The 23356-nt window shown below is 37.3% G+C and overlaps 2 long non-coding RNA genes across 4 annotated transcripts in view; one reads left to right on the top strand and one right to left on the bottom strand.

Moving 5' to 3' along the window:
- LOC140700247 (uncharacterized) overlaps positions 1 to 23356 on the top strand; it is a 147013-nt gene that overhangs the window by 60853 nt on the left and 62804 nt on the right. The window contains exon 3 of one of the 3 annotated variants that reach the window (XR_012078613.1): positions 14844 to 14904. The exons of the other annotated variants lie outside the window; for them this stretch is intronic. This is a non-coding gene — a long non-coding RNA (uncharacterized lncRNA). The remainder of the gene's footprint in view (positions 1 to 14843; positions 14905 to 23356) is intronic. 3 annotated transcript variants of the gene reach the window in all.
- LOC140700480 (uncharacterized) lies at positions 17838 to 21612 on the bottom strand. Its single transcript, XR_012078884.1, has 2 exons — positions 21458 to 21612; positions 17838 to 18049 (listed from the first exon to the last, which is right to left on the bottom strand). It is a non-coding gene; the product is annotated as an uncharacterized lncRNA (long non-coding RNA).

The following is a 23356-nucleotide window of genomic DNA, read 5'->3' as shown; positions in this document are numbered from 1 at the left end:
GGAAAATATTTTAGAAATTAAAGAAACAGATCAAAAGTACATAAAAATGTTTTGGTAGTTAATTAAAGAGTACTTATTCAACCACTTTTTACAAAGCACTGCAATCTAGTATGTCACAATATACATATGTACATAACTGTCTACATAAATACACACATACATATACATTACATACATGTATATAATTTCAAAAGGTACAAACCAAGATGTAATACTCAGTTTTTGCTGCGGCAATAATGCATAACAGATAGTCACACAGCGGAGGTTTTCCCCCACAAACTGTTTCTCAGCTACAGTTCTGCTGGGTCCTCCTGGGCTCTCTCAAATTCTGCTGGGCTTGAGTGGGTTTGGCTGAGCTCTGTTGGGCCTGGCTCTGAGCTGCAGGTCATAGTCAAGTCTAATTCACATACTTTTTCATTTGAGGACTTAAACTGAAGGAACAGTGACTGTTTGAAGTATATTATTCCCAGGGAAGAGGGAAGGTGATCAGGAAGATGAAATGGAAACCCACAGTACTTTTTAAATTCTCAGCTCAGAACTGGTCCACTGTCACATCTTCCTAGTTTTTATTGGCCGAAGCATGACATGTGAGACAGCCCAAAATCAGTGGAGATGAAGATGTTCTACCTACCTCCTGTGAGTCATAGGAAGCATATGACAATAGGTAAAGCTGTAAAATCTTATTTCAGGGGAGAGAACAAAGATTGGGAACACTAATTCAATGTATTACACAACATGAGTGTTTTTTTTTAAAGCTCAGTGGATTGAGAAAGCACATGATAAGTTGCTAAATTAATTCATGGATCACTCTCTATTGCAATGTGTCCTCCCCCAGCCATTGTCCCCAATTATCATGAAACTATGATATACCGAATGGAGTGAATCATACATTACTGAAGCTTTGAATCCCTAATTTGGATCCCTAGATCCAAAAATGGGAATCCAATAAAGATAGGAAATGAATAGACTATTCAACTATCTTCTAACTGGAATTTTAATCTTCAGAGTTGTCACCTTCCAATCCATCTGACATTTTATCCCCAGGGTGATTTTATTAAAAATTTAAATCTGAATGTCAGTCATCTATCTAATACCTTCTTTTTACACTCCTCCATTGTCTTTTAAGACAGAGTATATACTTGATAATTTTAAAACAAAACTAAATTAAGACATCTCCAGCAATCACTCAGTGATTCCTTCCTTTACCAAACTGATATTCTATTTATTATGTTCTACCTACTTGGTACCAAGCCATTATAGTGGTTTAATAGGTAATGCAACTGAATAAAGAATTATATATGTGTGTGTGTGTTTCCTCATGCTGGATTGTAATGCTCTAAGTATGTTGATATTCTCCACTGTATTTCAGTACTAAATCTACAGTTGGGTCTTTATTACTCTGGCCAAATAAGACAGGATAGAGTCCTTGCCTTTCAAAGGATTGCTGAGATTAAATTCTCAAGCATTTTTCTTTCTATTTATGTCAATATTAACAAATTTTCTACTGTACTTTCCCTGTCATAATGTATAAACCTTCCTTGTCTTCTTTTGTATCACTCTTTTTATTTGCTTTCCTTAATACCTGTTTATTTTTTTTTTCTAAACAATCCATGTGCTCTATAGGTAGGAGATGAGATTGGCATTCTTATTCTGCATTAGTAATTCCAGACTATTAGTACTTCATTCTTATTCAGAACAAAAAGAAAATGCAGATCCTGTGAGGTATTAACCCTGTCATTTGCTGATGTTCCAGTTTGCTTCCTCCACTCCTTGAAGATTTTGTTACCTGGTATAGATGGTTCTCTTTATCCTAAGTAATCCCAACTTCAGATGGATTAACATCAATGTTCATATGAACGTTTCACTTATTCTTTCTAGTCACCAAATTCAATAGGGTTTTTTTGGGTGGGGGGGTTGGGGGGTCTTTAGATTACTATTGGACCCTCCCTCCTTCTCAAAACACTCTTTGGATTTTATTTTAAATATTCTCCAGGCTTTATTCCTACTTCTCATTCTTTCCAATCCACAATCAAATATTCAATTTGTCAAATCTTAGTCCCTGGATCACAGGTTGTCACAAGCTAGACTGACTCCCAGGCAATTCCATTCACGCATACAGCGGCCATTATTACTTTAAGTAGATTACTCAAAAACAAATTTTACCTGTGATCAGAATTGCCTTTTAGCTCCAGATATGTGTATCTAACTACCTAATTTGAATAAATTCTTAGATATTTCAAAGACCCTCTTACACAATAAAGACAAAAAGTAAATTTATAATATTTATAAAAAGTAAATTTATAATTTACCACACTTTTTCTTTGCACATGGCTGCATAACCCATCAGGTTATGGAAACGAAAAACCAAGCAATCAACTATTATATCTGCCTCTGCCTCACTCCTGATATCCCAGACCTGGAAAAGTCTATTGATTTAACCTGTTAAGAATCTCACAAGCTTGAACACTTCTGTCTCCCCTAGCCCAAGGTACTATCATTTCTTCTCTAATCTGACAACACTTAGTATTTACTCCTTCAATATTTTTTGTACTCTGGACAATCTTTTATGTGCTCAAATAAGAAGGTATCACTCCAATACATAAAGCCTTTCAATGGCTTCTTGTTCTCAGAGAGAAGACAACATACCTCGACGTCTAAACACGCTTCATGTTTTGGCATCCATCCAACCCCCCAAACTCACCTACGTTACACTCTCCCTAACTGCAGCTGTGATGGCTTTATGTCAGCCCCTCCCATTCACCATATCTTCTCTCAGCACTTAATTTTGCATATGCTATTCCCTCTGCCTGATTATGCTTTCCTCTCTTTCCCTAAGTATATCTCATTCCTCTGTTTTGTATGAAATCATCACTTTGGAGGAGATTTTTCACATAGCTTTTACAAATCAGTCGATCTACTACAGACTTTTATAACTCTGTATCTCTTCTTTATAGTATATTGATTTCTGGACACAATGATATTAATGTGGCAAGGGATATGTCTGTTTTTCTTAAAATTACTATTGTATCCTTAGTGGTTGACCCACACAAGTGTTTTATAACTATTAGTTGAATGACTGAATGAAAGCCTAACAGTGACTTGTTGAAAGATGATTTGCAATAAATTGTGTTTTTTTGAGACTGAAATAGACCTACCATGGCATTAAGTTCGTATTCAGCAAATGTCAGCCTGACATGTATGAAAAGCAATTTTGGACTTTGTGTTTACATCCATGGCCAAACAAGTCTATTTATACAAATGCACTATGACCATCAAGTGGAACAGTGATTTGAAGGTTATATTCCTTGTTGAAAAATTAGATGATATATTAGGTTTCCAGGTTCCATACTGCTGAATTATATCTTTGACAAACTGGCATTGATGGTAAGCATGAAATCTAGGACTGTTTCTAACTAGACAAATAATGTGCTATTTTCATTTTTCTTGTATTTTCCCCTCAAACCCTCAGGCTAGTTAGGATTAAGCTTGTTACTTCTCTTAATTTCCACTTGTATTTAAGATTTTTTTATTCATTAGTTATATTTCTTACTAAACCATGTTAAAGATAGTTTTTCACTGAATTATCCCTCTTTCCTAACTACAAGTTATTCATAGGGTATTTTTATTTTTCTAAGACAATCTTTAAAACCATCATAGTATTACATAGAAATGTACCTATTAATGTACCCCTATCCCTAATTGTATTTTAGTTAAAGTACATGATATTCAAAATGTTTTATACAAAGGCATCTTCATGTCCTGTTGATTCTGTCTACAAAATACAGCTCAAGTCAATATACTGATCTCTGCACTAATTCAATTCTGGTCCCAGGGACCACCATCTCTTTCTTAGACGACTAGTATAAGCAAGACTTTCTGCTTATATTCTCCAGAAATCATATTCCTACACAAAAACCAAATTACTCTTCTTTTTTTTTTTACCTGATTACAAGACTTCTTTTTTTTTTAACATTTTTTATTGATTTATAATCATTTCACAATGTTGTGTCAAATTCCAGTGTTCAGCACAATTTTTCAGTCATTCATGGACATATACACATTCATTGTCACATTTTTTTCTCTGATTTATCATAACATTTTGTGTATATTTCCCTGTGCTATACAGTGTAATCTTGTTTATCTATTCCACAATTTTGAAATCCCAGTGTATCCATTCCCACTCTCTACCCCCCTTGTAACCACAAGTCTGTATTCTCTGTCCATGAGTCTATTTCTGTCCTGTATTTATCCTTTGTTTCTGTGTTTTTGTTTTTGTTTTTTAGATTCCACATATGAGCGATCTCATATGGTATTTTTCTTTCTCTTTCTGGCTTACTTCACTTAGAATGACATTCTCCAGGAGCATCCATGTTGCTGCAAATGGCATTATGTTGTCGGTTTTTATGGCTGAGTAGTATTCCATTGTATAAATATACCACCTCTTCTTTATCCAGTCACCTGTTGATGGACATTTAGGCTGTTTCCATGTTTTGGCTATTGTAAATAGTGCTGCTATGAACATTGGGGTGCAGGTGTCATCCTGAAGTAGATTTCCTTCTGGATACAAGCCCAGGAGTGGGATTCCTGGGTCATATGGTAAGTCTATCCCTAGTCTTTTGAGGAATCTCCACACTGTTTTCCATAGTGGCTGCACCAAACTGCATTCCAACCAGCAGTGTAGGAGGGTTCCCCTTTCTCCACAGCCTCTCCAGCATTTGTCATTTTTGGATTTTTGAATGACGGCCATTCTGACTGGTGTGAGGTGATACCTCATTGTAGTTTTGATTTGCATTTCTCTGATAATTAGTGATATTGAACATTTTTTCATGTGCTTTCTTGATCATTTGTATGTCTTCCTTGGAGAATTGCTTGTTTAGGTCTTCTGCCCATTTTTGGATTGGGTTGTTTATTTTTTTCTTATTGAGTCGTATGAGCTGCTTATATATTCTGGAGATCAAGATTTTGTCGGTTTCACTTGCAAAAATTTTCTCCCATTCCATAGGTTTTCTTCTTGTTTTATTTCTGGTTTCCTTTGCTCTGCAGAAGGTTGTAAGTTTCATTAGGTCCCATTTGTTTATTCTTGCTTTTATTTCTTCTAGGAGAAAATTTTTGAAATGTATGTCAGATAATGTTTTGCCTATGTTTTCCTCTAGGAGGTTTATTGTATCTTGTCTTATGTTTAAGTCTTTAATCCATTTTGAGTTGATTTTTGTATATGGTGTAAGGGTGTGTTCTAGCTTCATTGTTTTACATGCTGCTGTCCAGTTTTCCCAACACCATTTGCTGAAGAGACTGTCTTTGTTCCATTGTATATTCTTGCCTCCTTTGTCGAAGATGAGTTGACCAAAGGTTTGTGGGTTCATTTCTGGGCTCTCTATTCTGTTCCACTGGTCCATATGTCTGTTTTGGTACCAATACCATGCTGTCTTGATGACTGTAGCTCTATAGTATTGTCTGAAGTCTGGGAGAGTTATTCCTCCATCCTCTTTCTTTCTCTTCAGTAATGCTTTAGCAATTCTAGGTCTTTGATGGTTGCATATAAATTTTATTATGATTTGTTCTAGTTCTGTGGAATATGTCCTGGGTAATTGGATAGGGATTGCATTAAATCTGTAGATTGCCTTGGGCTGTGTGACCATTTTAACAATATTGATTCTTCCAATCCAAGAGCATGGGATATCTTTCCATTTTGTAAAGTCTTCTTTAATTTCCTTCATCAATGGTTTATAGTTTTCTGTGTATTAATTCTTTCATCTCCTTGGTTAGATTTATTCCCAGATATTTTATTACTTTGGGTGCTATTTTAAAGGGGATTGTTTCTTTACTTTCTTTTTCTGTTGATTTATCATTAGTTTAAAGAAATGCAACTGATTCTTGAACATTAATTTTGTAACCTGCTACCTTGCTGAATTCTTCAATCAGCTCTAGTAGCTTTTGTGTGGACCTTTTAGGGTTTTCTATATATAGTAACATGTCGTCAGCATATAATGACACTTTTACCTCTTCTTTTCCAATTTGGATCCCTTTTCTTTCTTTCTCTTGCCTGATTGCTGTGGCTAGGACTTCCAGGACTATGTTGAATAGGAGTGGTGATAGTGGGCATCCTTGTCTTGTCCCAGATTTTAGTGGGAAGCTTTTGAGTTTTTCACCGTTGAGAACTATGCTGGCTGTAGGTTTGTCATATATAGCTTTTATTATGTTGAGATATGTTCCCTCTATACCCACTTTGGCGAGAGTTTTTATCATAAATGGGTGTTGAATTTTATCAAATGCTTTTTCTGCATCGATTGAGATGATCATGTGGTTTTTGTCCTTTCTCTTGTTGATGTGATGTATTACATTGATTGATTTGCGTATGTTGAACCAGCCTTGTGTCCCTGGGATGAACCCCACTTGGTCATGATGTATAATCTTTTTTATGTGTTGTTGGATTCTATTTGCTAAAATTTTGGTGAGGATTTTGGCGTCTATGTTCATCAGTGATATTGGCCTATAATTCTCTTTTTTTGTAGTGTCTTTGCCTGGTTTTGGTATCAGGGTGATGGTGGCTTCATAGAATGAGTTTGAGAGTATTCCCTCCTTTTCAATCGTCTGGAAGAGTTTCAGAAGGACTGGTATGAGTTCTTCTTTGTATGTTTGGTAGAATTCCCCAGTGAAGCCATCCAGTCCTGGACTTTTATTTGTAGGGAGGTTTTTAATTGCTATTTCTATTTCCTTTCTAGTGATTGGATTGTTCAAGTGTTCAGTTTCTTCTTGATTCAGTTTTGGTGGGCAGTATGTTTCCAGAAACTTGTCCATCTCCTCTAGGTTATCCAGTTTGGTTCCATATAGTTTTTCATAATATTCTCATATGATATTCTGTATTTCTATTTTGTTTGTTGTAATTTCTCCATTTTCCTTTCTTATTTTGCTAATTTGTGCTCTCTCTTTTTTCTTCTTTGTGAGTTTGGCCAGAGGTTTGTCGCTTTTATTTACTTTTTCAAAAAACCAGCTTTTGGTTTGGTTGATTTTTTTCTATGGTCTTGTTAATCTCTATTGTATTTAATTCCTCTCTGATCTTTATTATTTCCTTCCTTCTGCTGCTTTTTGGGGCTTTTTGTTCTTCTTTTTCTAATTGATTCAGGTGGTGGGTTAACTTGTTTATTTGAGATTGTTCTTCTTTTTTGAGGAAGGCCTGTATCGCTATCAACTTCCCTCTTAGCACTGCCTTTGCTGTGTCCCATAGGTTTTGAGTGGTTGTGCTTTCATTATCATTTGTCTCAAGGTATTTTTTAATTTCAGCTTTGATTTCCTCATTGATCCATTGTTTTTTCAATAACATATTGTTTAATCTCCATGCTTTTCTTTTTTTCTCCTTTGTTTCTCTGTTGTTGATTTCCAGTTTCATGGCATTGTGGTCAGTAAAGATGCTTGAGATAATTTCTATCTTCTTAAATTTGTTGAGGTTTCTTTTGTGTCCAAGTACATGATCGATCCTGGAAAATGTTCCATGTGCACTTGAAAAGAATGTATATTCTATTTTTTGGGGGTGTAATGCTCTGAAAATATCCACCAAATCTAGTTTTTCTATTGTAGTATTTAATTTCTCTGTTGCCTTGTTTATTTTCTGTCTGGAAGATCTGTCTAGTGATGTTAATGCAGTGTTAAAATCTCCAACTATGATTGTATTCCCATCAATATCCCCCTTTATCTCTGTTAGTAATTGTTGTATGTACTTAGGTGCTCCTATATTGGGTGCATATATATTAATGAGTATAATATCTTCATCTTGTATCACTCCTATAATCATTATAAAATGTCCCTCTTTATCTTTCTTTATGGCCTTTGTTTTAAAGTCTATTTTGTCTGAAATCAGTACTGCAACACCTGCTTTTTTGGCTTTTCCATTTGCATGGAATATCCTTTTCCATCCTTTCACTCTCAATCTATATGTGTCCTTCTCCCTAAAGTGGGTCTCTTGTATGCAGCATATTGAAGGTTCTTGCTTTATTAACCACTCTGCCACTCTATGTCTTTTGACTGGAGCATTTAGTCCATTAACATTTACAGTAATTAATGATAGATGTGTGTTTATTGCCATTTTGAACTTATCTTTGCAGTTGAATTGGTATATCCTCTTTGTTCCTTTCTTCTTCCTTTTGTGGTTTGGTAATTTTCCTTTGTATTATCATGGATTTTATTTAATTTTTGTGACTCCCTTGTAAATTTTTGACTTGTGGTTACCCTTTTTTGTAAATCTATTAACCTATACCTGTTTTTATTAAACTGATAATAACATGATCTCAAACCCATCCTACTGTTAAAAAAATTTTAAAAAGAAAGAAAAAAAAATTCTGTATTTCCCTGCCTCCCTCTCCCACTTTCAGTGATTTGTATGTCTTCTTTTATAATTTCGTGTTTTCTTTATTTGTAAGTCATGAGTTATCACCTTTCCAGTTGTGAGTTTCTCATTTTTGTAGCATCCTGCTGCTTTTCTATTTAGAATAGCCCTTTCAGTATTTCTTTTAGCATGGGTTTAGTGTTGCTAAACTCCTGCAGCTTTTTTTTTGTCTGTGAAACTCTTTATTTCTCCTTCTATCCTAAAGGATAGCCTTGCTGGATAAAGTATCCTAGGCTGCATCTTTTTTTCATTCAGGGCTTTGAATATATCTTGCCACTCCCTTCTGGCCTGTAGTGTTTGTGTAGAGAAATCAGCTGAGAGCCTTATAGGGGTTCCCTTGTAATTCACTCTTTGCTTTTCTCTTGCTGCCTTTAGAATCATTTCTTTATCCTTAACTCTGGCCATCTTGATTATGATTATGTCTTGGTGTGGGTCTATTTGGATTCTTCCTGTTTGGGACCCTCTGAGCTTCCTGTACTTGGATATCTGATTCCTTCTTTAAGTTTGGGAAGTTTTCAGTCATGATTTCTTCAAAAACCTTTTCAATCCCCTTTGATCCTTCTTCCCCTTCTGGGACCCCTATTATGCGAAGATTGGGACGCTTTATATTATCCCATAGGTCCCTTATGCTATTATCATTATTTTTTATTTGCTTATCTTGTAGTTTTTCTGAATGGGTGCTTTCTATTGCCCTGTCTTCTAGATCACTAATTCGTTCCTCTGCATTAACTAGTCGGCTTTGCACAGCTATTAGATCATTCCTCATCTCTGTCAATGAGTTTACCCATTCTGCTTGGCTCTTCTTTATAGCTTCAATTTCATTTTTGACATATTTTATATCTCTAAGCACTATCTCTTTTAATTCCTTCAGCAATTTGATCACTCCTTTTTTGAAATCTTGATCTAGTAGGCTATCGATGTCTATTTCATTGATCTTTCTTTCAGGGGATTCCTCCTGTTCTTTTAATTGGGAAAGGTTTCTCTTCTTCATCATGCTCATACCTCTCTGGCACTGTGGTTTATGGAGTATCAGTTGTCTATTTTGGATCTTAAAGATTTTATCTAATGCCTATTTAGGAATAGAACTTAGGGAAAAAAAATAAGAGAGAAAGATTTTTAAAAGAAGGGAGAAAGAGGGTTTGAAAACAGTGTATAATGAATAATAGAAGAGCGGGTTGAAGCAGAGTATTAATCGGGTTGAGACGTCCTTTTAAAACCTTTAAAAAAAAAAGAAAAAAAAGGGTGGGGAGATGAATAGATGTATTTGAAGCCTGTGTCTAATCAGTAACAGGACATCAAAACCCAAGAGAAATAGAAATGAATTAAGAAGTAAAAATTAAGAGAGTAATTGAAAATAGAACAGGTAAAAACAGATTTTAAAAAAAGGAAAAAAAAGGGTTTGTCGGTGTTCTCCTGGAGTCTGTGTGCTTTTAATGTGAAGTCCTTCTGTCTTCGTCCTGTTTTGGAAGCTCAGCTTGTTTTCATAGGCCCTCCGTTGGTGCCCTCTTCTGTGCTGCTCCCAGCACCTGTCGGCAAGCAGATCGCGCCTCCTCCTAACACGGGGTCAGATGCAGCTCTCCTCTGCTGCGGGCGGGCGGGTCACTGCCCCTCCGGATGCTGCAGTCAGATGTTGCAGACTGGCCAGGCAGGAGGGCGGGTCGTGCCCCCTCCCAGCACCTCGGTCAGGGCTGTGTTCCTGCCCGACAGGCGGGGGGGGGGGGGGGGGCGGCTCTCCCTCTGCCTGCGCCGCCGGTAGCTCCGCTGCTGTGTGCGGCTGCGCACTCCGCCCTGGTCTCGCTCCGCCCTGGCCGGCACTCCACCCTGGTCGCGCTCCGCGGGTGGGCTCGGGGAAGACCGAGGGGCAGCCTCGTCCCTGCTCCGAGCCAAGACCCAGGTCCTTGTTTGTCTTTGTGGAGCAAGTTCTCTGAGGGACCAGGATGGAAGGATCCTATCTGCCCCGGGCTGTAGGCCCGTCTCAGTCTGGCCCTTGAGGCTGCTAAGCCCTTCCTTGCGGATGCAGGTTTCGTCCCCGCCTGGGTGCTCAGCGCCAGAGAATATGGCGGCTGTGCCTGAGCCCCGCCTCTCTTCCCTTGAAAAGTTTCCGCGGGTTTTCAGAGATGGGGGTATGCACCCTTCCCCCAAGAGCACATCAACCTTGCTGTTTTATGGAGGGCCCAGGCTGTTCTGTCCTGTGCACCCACAGCCGCGGCGCCCAGCCCCTTGCACTCCCCAGGAGCTGCCTCCGTGCAGCCGCCCCCGGCCTCCGCCCGGCTTGTGCAGCCTGGCGCTGCTCGCCGCTGCCGGCCCGCGTCCCAGGCTGGGTGTCGGGGGGACGCTCTGTGCCCGTTTAACTTAGTTCTGTCAGACAAGGGCTGCTCAGAACAGATCCGAGCCTCGGAGTCTCCCCCTCCGTCCCGCTGGCCTCTCAGTTGGAGAGGGGCGACCCAGCGAGCGAGCGCCAGTCCTCCTTTGCCGCTCCCTCCCCGCAGGACCCGTCCCGCGCTGCTTTGCCTTTTGTTCTTTCTTTTTTCCTTTTCTCCTACCAGATTTTTGGCGTCTTTATCTTTTGAAGAGGACGATGTTCTGTCAGAGTTCTGCAGGTGCTCTGGTTGGCTGTGAGTGGGTCTGTAGATGTGGGTCTTGGTGTATTTGTGGGAGAGGGTGACTTAGGAGCGTCCTTCTACTCCGCCATCTTGTCTCTTCTCCAGATTACTCTTCTTGAAACCTAACTTAGATCATATGCCTTTTTTGTGTACAGTCTGTGAATACCTACCCACTAAATTTAGAGCAAAACCTAAAATCTTTCATTTGGCCTCTTAGACTTCACATGATTTAGCTCGTGTCAGTTATGTCCAGCGTCAGTGTTTGCTCCTCTTGTTTTTTTTTTTCTCACAATGTTCAGTCTCATTGGCATTTAAGGAATTTCTTAAAAACACCAGGATTTTTCCTACTTCAGGTTAGAGTCCTTGTCCAGAAGTAGGCTCTTAGGTTCCATTCCCTGTGCCAGAGAGACATTTAGAGATGGCCTGACAGTTAGTGCATAGTATCGGTTTACAGAACTGTTCATTAAGTTCCAGTTAGTGTGAAGTTCAAAATGTCTCTTTGCTGACTGAGTCAAGGTTCTCTGTCATTAACAGTGGACATGATAAGGAAGCCAGTGTACCTATGTTCTTGTTGCTGGGATCTGTCTTATGTTTGCAGCAGCAACAGCCTTGGACCAACACAAAATTGTGAATGGCATAATGAAGAAGTAAAATAAATAGGGTCTTTGATTATCACGTTAACATTCCAGGTCAAACTCTTCCTCTGGGTTTTCCAGTTTTAGAGCCAACACATTCCTTACTGTTTAATTCAAGTACAGTTGAATTTTATATTTCATAAAACCACTTTATAATGTTATAAAAAACACTCATTATGGGATAGCTTCTAAATTAACTTAGATTCATGTTTCCCATATCTAAAATAAAGTGTAACTACCTTGATAGATTCTTAAAAATAATGCATGTGACACTCAATAATGTGTAGCCACTGGCTACCATAATTAGAAAAATGCTGTTTTTCAGCCAGACTCAATGTTGCTTAAGAAATTTTACAAGTGAAAAGGATTTGGTTAATTATTCTTTTTCTCCATTATTCTTCAGTATCTACTTCATTTATCACTTTGTTGTATTTGAAGATGTTTTATCTTAAGTCACCCAACTCTGATTAAATAAATGCATAGAAGTTCAAATACTGAAACTATGCTCCCAAGATTGGTTCTCTAAAACCACAGAATTACGACCGTCAATCTCTATATTTCTCCAGTGTTAGGTGCAAGCCCCCTGCCAGTGAGTCCTTCTAGTGAGTAATTAACTCCCTTTGACCTAGGTGTCAGAATTTCTTGATAGTGTGTGCTCATGTGAAATTCACTACCACAAAAGATATAGCAAAATCAACAACAAGAAACAGAATCTTCAGAAAATAAAATCCCAGCAGGTTCAAGTTTTAAAATAATCTGCCTGCTGGCAGATCCAATAAACCTGCTGCTTATTGGCTACTGTCTCCAAATCCTGCTGTATCTCACCTACTCAGCCGAAGGGGCTGCTGTTCTAAGTAATTGCTAAGATCACGTGGTATGGGAATATATGCTGTGGCCTATTATTGTGATCAGTAGAAAGATAAGAACAGTTACCACTTGCCTGGAAACAGAATGAAGGATTAGAATATTTTATCAAATGTATTTCTACTGCATAATGCTTTGCTAGGAAAAGGCTAACGCATGTAATTAAATGTTTATTCAATTCTAATGGTTATTGTGCAGTAGAGATTTTTCTCTTATATTAATGTTTCCATTTATGACATTATTGGCAAAATGACCTTTGGAAAAAATCTGTTTCAGAAGAATATCAGTGAAACTGATATCTTTTAGACCACATGATTGATAGGTAGGCTGATTGTTGTCAGATATTTGGTGCTATAATCTTACATAATGTATTCTTGTCAACAGAATTTTTGAAGGTGCAGAAACAGAGGGTGGAGATTAATATCCCTTTTATAGGGTGATGCTGTGATGTGGCATTCAGACACTTTTTTCTGTCAGGAAAGCAGAACCACAAGAATATATATTTATTTCTGTGAGTCTAGTAAATTGCTGAAAAGTGGCATTGTGGTTCTGCATTTGCCTTTCTTGTTGCAAGAAGACCATCTTCCTGTATTTCCTGTAAAAGTGTTCAAAGTCTACGCCTTAGTAATGTTTCTTGTAAAAGGACCATATGTATTTCCATGAAACAACCTTTAAAAATTACACACAGCACTGACACTTTCAGAAAAAAAAATTCTAATAGGTGGTATTGGGTTGCCCTCTAATGCATAGGGTATGATTCCACATTACAACACATCACTTTGATTCTATTGCTCTGTGTACCACGTAGCACAGGTTGACATTCTCAGCTTGGATTGTGTAAGTGGTTGTAAATTTTGCCTGTTTCCTTCAGAATCTTTTGAACTCACTACTGAGATCACCTATGTGGTGTCCCTGCTTTCCTTGAGATACAGACAGTATCATGACAGAAGCGTAGGGTACAAGGTGGGAGTGCCTGGCAATAATGCTCAAAAAGGCCCACAACTTTGAGATGTGACACAGAGTGAGGTCTTAGAGCTAAACTGCCCGGGTGTGACTGTAGCCCTGCCATTTGTATTAGTCCACATTTTAACTTCTTAAGTCTCAGTCTCCTAGCCCAGATTATTGTTGTTGTGATAAAAGAAAATAATACGAGCAGAGTTTTGTTTTTTAACATTGTACACAATAAGGGTAAGTTGAAACTGTATTTACTGTTAGCATCATTATTAAAATTATTATTCATTTTTTTGGTACAACCTCCAACAAAAGAAAATCATCACTTTATGATTTTTCTCCTTTATTCACTACCACAGGATAGGATATACTAGCTGCTCTAAACGTTTATGAGCATGAGTCTCAGAAACACCTGGGTAACTGGACCTTACTCCTGGCTAGCTGGCCCTTATTCCAGTTCTGAAATTTGAGTTAGGGAATATATTTTTCCTCAGGTATATGCAAGGAGTTTGTGGATGAGCTTGTTGAATTAGAAGGAGGCTTAGTCCTGCATCTCTTATGAGGGGCACCTGGTCCAGCTAAGGCACAAAGCTGGAGTAAAATTATAGTATAAGCTTGGGTTGGGAAGAGAAAATTAATCATCCAGGGTGTCGGATGTAACCTACCCACACTCATAAAAACTTACCATGAACAACTCTGTGCTTCCTGGCGACGTTCTTGGGGATTTTAGAGATCACAGTGTCTACACCTCCACTGGATAAAGTTACTGATCCCTTTGTTGAGTACCCTGCCTTCCTTAGAGGAAAAATTACGTTTGCTTAACTTAAATGTGCCTACGCCTGGTGTTTGCAACAATCTATATCTGTTACTGACATATCAAAACAAAGGTGCACCTACACAGCATTTATTAATCATTGATCAATGATTGCTGAACATTGATTAGTGACAACAACAACAAAAATAGGTCGTTTCTGCTTTCAAAAAGCACCAGGAATGGTCAGCACAATACATTGTGAAGTATCCTTTAAGGCTATTGGATCTCTCTGGTAGTTGAAAATCCCTTAATGATATTGTACCAGAAGACGAAGCTAAAGTCGACAAGTCACTTAATATTAATTAGTTAATCAGATTATTTCCTTTGTCTCTAAGTAAAGAGACCATGTAGACAACAAAGCATCGCTCCCAGAAAGCAGTCATACTAGCAGAAAATAAGCAGAGTAGTAAGGACAAGAGGGTCAATGTAACTTCGGACAATTTTGAGAATTTTAACGTATTCTTACTTTTGCTATTACATAGTGACATCACACACTTATGTTGGTCATTTTTGACAGCTTTAAGCATATATTTTTCTATTTCAAAAGTGATTGGATTATGTTGTTAGATGCAAAATTCAGTATTATCTTTTTTCAGGGCGAGGAAGAAGTAGGTGTTAGGAAGAGCTGAGAATGTTTCCTACAGTGCCTAATACAAAGTAAGATTCATAAAATTTCTTAAAAATAATGTTAATGACAATAGCATAAATGTGCATAGTGACTAGTTGTGCCAAGTACCATCGCAGGCAGTTTTACACACATGAACTAATTTACCAGCTGATTACCTCACAGCAACCTTATGAAGTAGATTATACTATTATCTCATTTACACCAATGCGGTAGCTGAGACACCAAAGTTAAGTAAATTACCCAAACCCATGGACCTATTAGATTTTAAAGCCAGGAGTCAAACCCAGGCATTTGGGGACCAGAGTTTTTGCTCTTAAACAAGATTCTACTCTGTCTAAAAAGCAAGACAAAACAAATGAAAAACTCTAGCTTATTAGTCAGATAAAGTTTACTAATGGTCTATAATTTGTTTTTCCATTTTACTTTCTAATCCCATTTTGTACATTCAACTTTCATCACATGAGAACTCAGTCTTATAAAGAAAAATATGGTTGAAGATTGCCCTAGGACTGTTCCACTGAAAGATCAGGTTTGCCTTACGAGGTGCTGATTGCTGGTGTCATATACTGACTCTTACTAAGCCTGGATTCCAAAATGCCACCTGTTTCATCTGAGAGCCTTTACAAGTTCTGTTGTTTGTATTTCTTATATTGCCAGCGTCTACCTATTGTGTCTCTTTATTGCAAACTACCTCACTTTCAGTGTCTGCCTTTTAGTTGTATACGGCCAGTGCGCATGGTTCTGGATTTCATACATTGTCACTAAATGAAGCCAGGCAAAAATAAGCTTCCTGTTTCTCAAATGTTCCGCAAATCAGAATCTTGCAGACTTGAGAGGCTTGAGTGCCTAAGACTCTTACAAATAAATTAGTACTTGCAGAGATCTCATCTTCACGGATTGCAGTGGTGCCCACATAAAACTTGCTTTCTCTTCATCACTTGCTTTTTTATTCTTTAATTCATATTGCTTTCATCTCACCCAAAGATTATAGAATGCTAATTGTGTATCATAAAAATTGTACTGGGGAACTCACTTATTATTCCAGCACTTAACACTGCCCACATAGAAACTTCATCATATAAGATACTAGAAATTTATTTTTTTCTGGTTTTATTATAAGTTGTATTAATAAAATTCAGTATTTAATAGAGATGATATAGGAGTATTTAAATTTAGCTGTGATCCAGGCTGGCTCATATCATTCGTTACGGAGTCAACGATAGTGTGCCTGGTTTTAAATCATTCCGCGAGTACTGTTCATCCATCTACCCCTTTTCCAACTAGTGTTACCTGAAATGGTCTGTCCCAGCCAGGTGTAGTCCCATCCAGGCCCAGGTCCTTCTGCTTCATCAGATTTGCACTAAACAGTTAGAGGGCCTGAGGAGATCTTCTGCCCACTTGTCCATCACATCCTCCAACACCCTTGGGAACACATTTAGCCTTCGGCTCACCCACAGAGTTCTGAACCTCAGCTTCATCCTTTACCCCTGACTGTGAGCTGCCCATCTGCCTAACAGACCATTGTGCCTGTAGGGTGTCTATTGCCCCCTCTGATACTCTCTTAAAAGCACTCTAATCATGTATTCTCAAAAGCTCACGTTTATTTTGGTTTAATTTTTTCTTCACCTGCATTTGTTTGGCATGATTGTATTTATCTGGCGTGGTCTTTCCTGTATAACAGGGAAACAGGTTGGAATCTTTCCTCTTCTGCTCACATCCGTTGGTGTGAGAACCCTCCGTGCCTGTGAAGCTCAGGCTGTCAGAGTCTGTTGGGCAGTGGACAGTTGATGAGAAATGAAAGATAAATGGGATATTTTCTTTTTAGTAGGCTGAAGGCAATTAGTGAAGGTAATTTTTATGGCTGAGTTACCCTGTCAAGAATTTGGGAGAGAAAAGTGTTCAGAAATATGTGCTGAGAATTCCATCCTCATACTCCTACCTCAGAACGGAAAATAAATCCTAAACACTAGACAGGATCCTGTGTAATATGACCCTTTCATCTAATTCCAAATGGTTTCTTTCCCAAGCTGGAAGTTTGTTCCTTTGCTTCTTATATCATCTCAAAACTTGATGATTGACCAACATTCCCTTTATTAAGGCAATTTACAAAAATTAAGGACTCAGTGTCGTGTTTGCATATAGTTTCTAATAATATAAACAATCTTTATATTACTGTGGAGCCTGGATTTAATTTTTGTAGTGTTTCCCACCTTAATTATTCAGGCTGATGTTTCCTCATGTATTAAATTCAGGTGTAGCGAGATCACATTAGACAAATAAGTTGTTTGGTAAATACAGATAAGTCAGTAAATTGGCATCAAAATTTGATCGCAGCCAAGGTTTTTGTTGACATTTTCTGGCTTCGATTTCTAATCTTTGATTGTTTTTATTACCAAGCATAGCAACCAAGCTATATACACTATGTAAATTAACTGCTAAATTTAAAATAACAAAAAATCTTCCAGTTTACTATGGCTGTATGATGCACCTAGTTATGTCTTTCCTGTCTAGAATAATTACATAATAGTGCAAATAAAGGAATAAAAAAAGCAGTGTTCACAAGGAATGGACAATGGGAGAAGAAATCATAGAAGGAAAGTCAACTGAAAAGTTATGGAAAAGTAGTAACTGACATAATTACCCACAGAAAACTGACTTTAAACTTGCAGGATAGAACTCTGGAGAAGCTCAGGAATGAAGGCACCAGGTACATTGGAATGTGATGAGCTGTGATCCTGAAACTGGAATCAGAAGTGTGGGTGACATATTGCGGGAGGGTCAGTAGAGCACAGATCTCCACTGCTTTGTAGAGCTAAGTGTTTGCCCATAGCCATCCACCCCCAACTCTGACAAAAGGCTCTGTTATATTCTGGTGATATTTGCTCCTGCTGAGATCAGAGATGAAATACTGCCTAGAAACAGCAGCGTTAAGCAACTGGCACGCTCAAAAGAAGATACGCTCTGAATTTCGTGGGACTTGCAACACAGAGACCAATTTATTGTTTTGTCACCCTTTGGTTAGCCTGCTGGTTCACATGTACCCGGGAAATATCAGGTTTCTTTCCATGCTGGTGATCAAGCAACCCAGGCGAGAGGAGGCAGAAGGAGAGATCTGTTTGATGCAGCAGAGGAGGTCTAAAACATCTTCTGTCACAGGAGATTGATACTCAGCATCTATGATTGAAACGACAAGGTAAAGAAGAATAAATACGCATTTAGGATTAGAGTGACCGATAGAAAAGAATCATCTAAGATTATTGGAACCATTAGAAAATGCTTCTGTGTTTCATTACCAATGGTCTCATTCTACAGAACTTGTTTTATACATATATACACATATATATGTGTGTTATTGATGTGCATATATGTATTTATACACCGGTATAGACATACAGCCTTCTCTCCTCATCTGACCCTTCTTTCCATCTCTTCTATTTCATCTCCTCAGGTAACCTAATAATGAAACATGATTCCAAAGATTGAAGTAGTGACTTCAACGTTTTGTTAGTGTTGATTCATATCTTGGTATTTTTCAAATAATTTTTTAATGAGAATTTCAAAGATGGTTGTCAGAGAGGTGAGCATCCACACTGAGGTCAGACAAACTAAGTTCAACTTCTGATTCCCTTATTTACTAGATGTATTTCTTCATGCAAATTATTTAATCTTCTTGTGCTTTTTTTCCTCTCCATTTATAAACTAGGATAAAAATAGCACTTACAAAGAATTGGGACAGCAACATTAATATAAATTAATATAAAGTAATTAATGTAGTTCCTGGTACAAGGCAAACATTCCATAAATAATAATTGCAATTGTGCCAACCAAAAAAGATATTTTTTAAAAGTAGAACAATATAGTCATTATTTAAATGTGCTTTATAGTCCTTTTTTTAAAGTCAGGCTGCTATATACTTTATTAACGCAGAAATATTTGTGGACTTGAGATTAAATCATTTCAAGTTGGATGTTTCACAATTGTGAAATTGGTGAAGGAGTCTGTACCTGGATGTTGTCTGTGTTAGTTATTTGGCCAGATTTGCTATAGATTAGCCAGTTCAGCAATGAGGAAAGAAAACTAATGTGGACAAAGTCATGAACAAACTGGAATCTGTGAAGACAACTGTAAGCTCGGAGAACAAAGTAGAAATGGCATCTGTCTCTCCCTACTTCCAGCCTCTGATAGAGAATCTAGTGCTCTTCACCATGGAGCTGCACATGCACTTGACCAAAGACTTAGGAAAGCTGAAGGAAAGAGATTTGTCAGGAGCTGGAGAAATTACGGGTCTGGTGCTGCTCCATGTTTATAGAGTTTCCTAGAAGACTAACAATTATGTGCATGAACTGCTACAGAGCCTGGTACCCTGTACCAACTTTCAGAAGATAAAAACATGGCTGCTGTTTCAGTTACATCTTCCAAATCTCACAAAAATAAATTTCTCCTGTGAACCACGTAGGAAAAGATTCTGGGAAACATAAGTCCAGCTTTGCTAAATTGCCACAGATCGAAGCCATACTCTGTATCTTGTCAACTTGGCGTTCATTCTCATCTGTCTTAACTGGAATAGATTCCAAAGACAATAACAAATTCATTCTTCTGCCTCATAGGATACATATATTTTTGCATAATTGAAAACATCCAAATTCTCTCATCCAAAGAGGATACAACTCTTTTTGTTCATTTTTGTGTACTGTTCATTTCTCTTTTAACTGTGTCAGACTCTTTCTTTCCCATCTTACAACCTGCATACTGAAATGTAAGGTCCATAGCAATTAACACATTTAATTTTAAATGATAGGTGCATGGGAGAAGGGGAGGAAACAAACCGGTAACAATTAGTAAACACGTCCTCCAGCTTTATGAGAATTGGCCGGTGTATCCCCTATCTTACTTTTTGAGGATTCCTTAACTTCACCATCAATACGATCATTTTAACAAAAGAGACGCTGAGAGGTAGGAAATTAGATTTTGGATTAAAGTTCGGTCATCTGCAATGTTAGGCTTTTAGTTTGGTTTTCAGAAATCTCAGTCCTAGAGCTTACAGATGTGTTCCTTTTAGGGCAGTTGTAGAAGCTTTCTGGTCCCTCATTTGGACGTCAAGCTGAGGATTTAAAGCCCTGAGCACATCCTTTTCTCTCCTCAATTTCTTCCGTGTGCTTAGAGGCAACTAACCAGCCTGTTACATTCGTTATGTGTTAAGTGCTCTACCTGGTACTCAAAGCCTTGTCATTTACAGCCCTTGATTATAAGTGGCTGTCGGTGATCATTTAAGTACTTGCCTCTACGTATCATGAATTGTCAGTCTCTCTCTTACCAATGCAGGCAGGACCATTAATGCCTTTACATCTAATCAAATCAAATATTCAATTGTAGGTAAGTTAGTACGAATTCAGTGAATTGCTGACATGTTCGAAGTAGTAAGCCCTTAAATAATTTAATTTCTCCATATGGTTTCTGAATGGAATAATATACTTGTAGTTCTGAGTGCAATATACTATAATAATGCACATCACTGAATATAGTTGTATTCCTAATTAGGGCTTTTGAGAAAAGTGTAAGGGTAATTTTGACTATCTAGCATTTCTCCTTATACATCTACTTCATAACTTATAAAAACAGTAAGACTCATGTCCTTATATATGTGATATGAAGAATGCATTAGCTAATAAAGACAATAGTTGTGAACTATTTAATAGAGTTTTAACTAGTAGCATCTAATGGTTAATCCACTAAATCTATAAATACTTTGTATACTTACTCTCCTACAGAAAGGTCCCATATCAGTTTCCCTAATAATCCCCAGAATTAACAAAATATGTATGAACTACTGCAATCAAGGAAGTGATCAACTGAAGGAGGTAAAATTCATTTGAAAAGAGAGAAAATTTTAATGCCATTAATGAGAAGCTATAGCTAATGGTTTGCTACAGAATTTTTAAATTCACAATCTTTCTTTGCTTTTTAGATTTAAATATATCTTTATAGTATTCTTAAAATAAGTACATGATAATAACAAAGGAGAAAAGATTAGAAACATGAATCAGCCCGTTTTTCAAACTGTCAGTATTTTATCTTCTGTATGTGCACTCAGTAAGATAATTGATGCTCAGAATTCTTACAGATAATGAACAAAGAGATGGGAAATACAATTTGAGGCAAATAGCATTTGAGATTACTTTTTGTATATTCAGCATTTGACTTTTACTTTAGATTTTATTCAAATATTTGTTGAACACCTGGTCACATTTTTCTCTTTGCTTTTGCTTTTGTCTTTAGATTATAGCCACTACACAGGGCACTGTCCTGACTCCATTCTTGTGTCTCACGTAGGATGATCTTACTCACTCGTGTGCATCCTGTAATACCATCTACATACTGATAAATTCTGTTGGCATCAATTTTCTTCTACTGGCACCGTACTTCTTCTGAGTTTCGGACCTATACTTTCAACTGACCATTCAATGTTTCTGTGCAGTATGTCCAAATTAAAATTACCAGTTCTCTTTTGCCAACAAACATATACTAAGAAATAATATAAATACATGAATAGGAAACATTTTTGAAAACAATAAGCTAACTCACTATTTTGTATAAGTAGAAAATTTAATCTGCTTATCCATTGCAAAAGGACATCTATTCACTGCGAGAAATTCTGCGTTTTCCCAAGGGTGCTTGTGTCTGCTAAACTTGAAGCAGCTCCATGTTTTCAGTAGTGATGATACTATAAGAAACTACTGGTATGGAAGGACCTGTCAGTGAGGAAACTATGCGCCCATTACCAGGCAATATCTCCGTGGGAGTATTAGAATGTTTATAACGTGCTTCACATGGAAGTCTGTGAGATTCATTTAGTTTAGTTTAGTTTTGTGTTTTTTGCCTTTGAATGTCTAATCTCCAGAACCAGTTGTTTAAAAGTCCTTCCATTGAAAGTAATTCGTTGTCGGTAATGGCAAATTCAAAGGGCCATCATGAATTAATGTTAATTTTGCTTATCTTTGAAAGAGAAATGTAGATATTCAAAACCTATTTTACTAATATCAGTGTTAACTCATCCATATCTTTGAAAATACAGGTAATAATTTGGAATGTTCTTTAGGCACAATTTCTCTTTTCCACTTGAGACACACAATCACAAAGAATTCTGTTGCTTGAATAATGCCGCCGCTAGCGGATGAGGTTCAAATTCTCAAGCATAGCCTTCTATGGTTATACTTTACCTTTTCTCTTATTTTTTCAACCTGTCATACAGCTTGGCAATGTTATCACTGAGAGCTTTGCATTTACGCTACTACTTAAAAACTAAATAAAAATGGAGAAAGGCAATAAGTAGAATAATGAACAATTCCTGTAAATATTTTTTCTCATATCTGTCACCTCCTTTTCAGTCACCCTGCTACTACTCAGATCAGGAATTCATTTAGGTCTACCCAGGCGTCAATGAAATGATGCCTCTGTTATACTTAAAAACAGATCTCCTTACATCTCTCTCTCTCTTTCTCCTCTCTCTCCCTATCCCTCTGCCTCTCCCTCTGATCTATCCGAATTGTCATCTAGTAGTCTGTATAGGACAGAACCCTTCTTCATCTTTATGACAATATGTCATTTGCAGAAGAATACTTGCTATTTTGGAGGTGGGGGATTAAATAATTTCTGAGAATTGAATTGACAACTTCTGCTTTCAGTAATGGTAGTCTATACAAGCTGAACCAGTTAACTGGATGAAAACAACCAGAATTCTCATCACATTTTATTTCAAATTGGCCTAGGTACAACAGAACTATTATGTTGGACCTTTATCTATTCTGTATAAGATAACATTAAATTAAATAGGTGATAGGCATTTATGTAAAAAAATTAACAGAGAAGTCTTCATTACAGCTTTAATTACCGTGTCACCCTTTCACATAGTCCTTAGCAAGGCAAAATTTTTTGTTTTATCAGGTCTGAATTATTGTTTTTTTTTCATGGTTCATGCTTTTGATATTAGGTCTAAGAATTCTTGTAAGCAGACTAAATGTGTAAGAGTTTTATGTCGTTTAGTATCTTTAAAGGCAAACTTTGAAAAATGCAATGTCATCTCAGCAAAAAACTTCTTAATGATTTTCTGCCTTGTTATCACTTTCTGAATAAATGAAGCAACCTATAGAATTGAAATGTTCCTGCCAGATGCCTGCGGTCTCTTATTGAGCCACTGTAACACAGCATTCTGTACCTATTTAGATTAATTATGATTAAATTTAAAAGCTGAGTCGATTGAATTTCTTCATCATTTAATTAAGTTAGAAACAAATTAATTGTTTTTGTATGCTCCTTTTTGAAAGCGTGTGAGTTTCTGATTGTTGGCTAAGTTGTGTATACTTAAGATTTACAATTTAAAACTTCCAATGGAAAATTTAACTACTTCTTGACTGCAGAGCATGTGTCTTTTGTGAGAAGATTCTTCACACATTTTGTTTGTATTAAAAAAACTTCCAAATATGA

Source organism: Vicugna pacos, chromosome 12 (genome assembly GCF_048564905.1).
Source record: "Vicugna pacos chromosome 12, VicPac4, whole genome shotgun sequence".
Classification (NCBI taxonomy): Eukaryota; Metazoa; Chordata; class Mammalia; order Artiodactyla; family Camelidae; genus Vicugna; species Vicugna pacos.
This window is presented reverse-complemented; position numbering and strand designations above follow the sequence as displayed.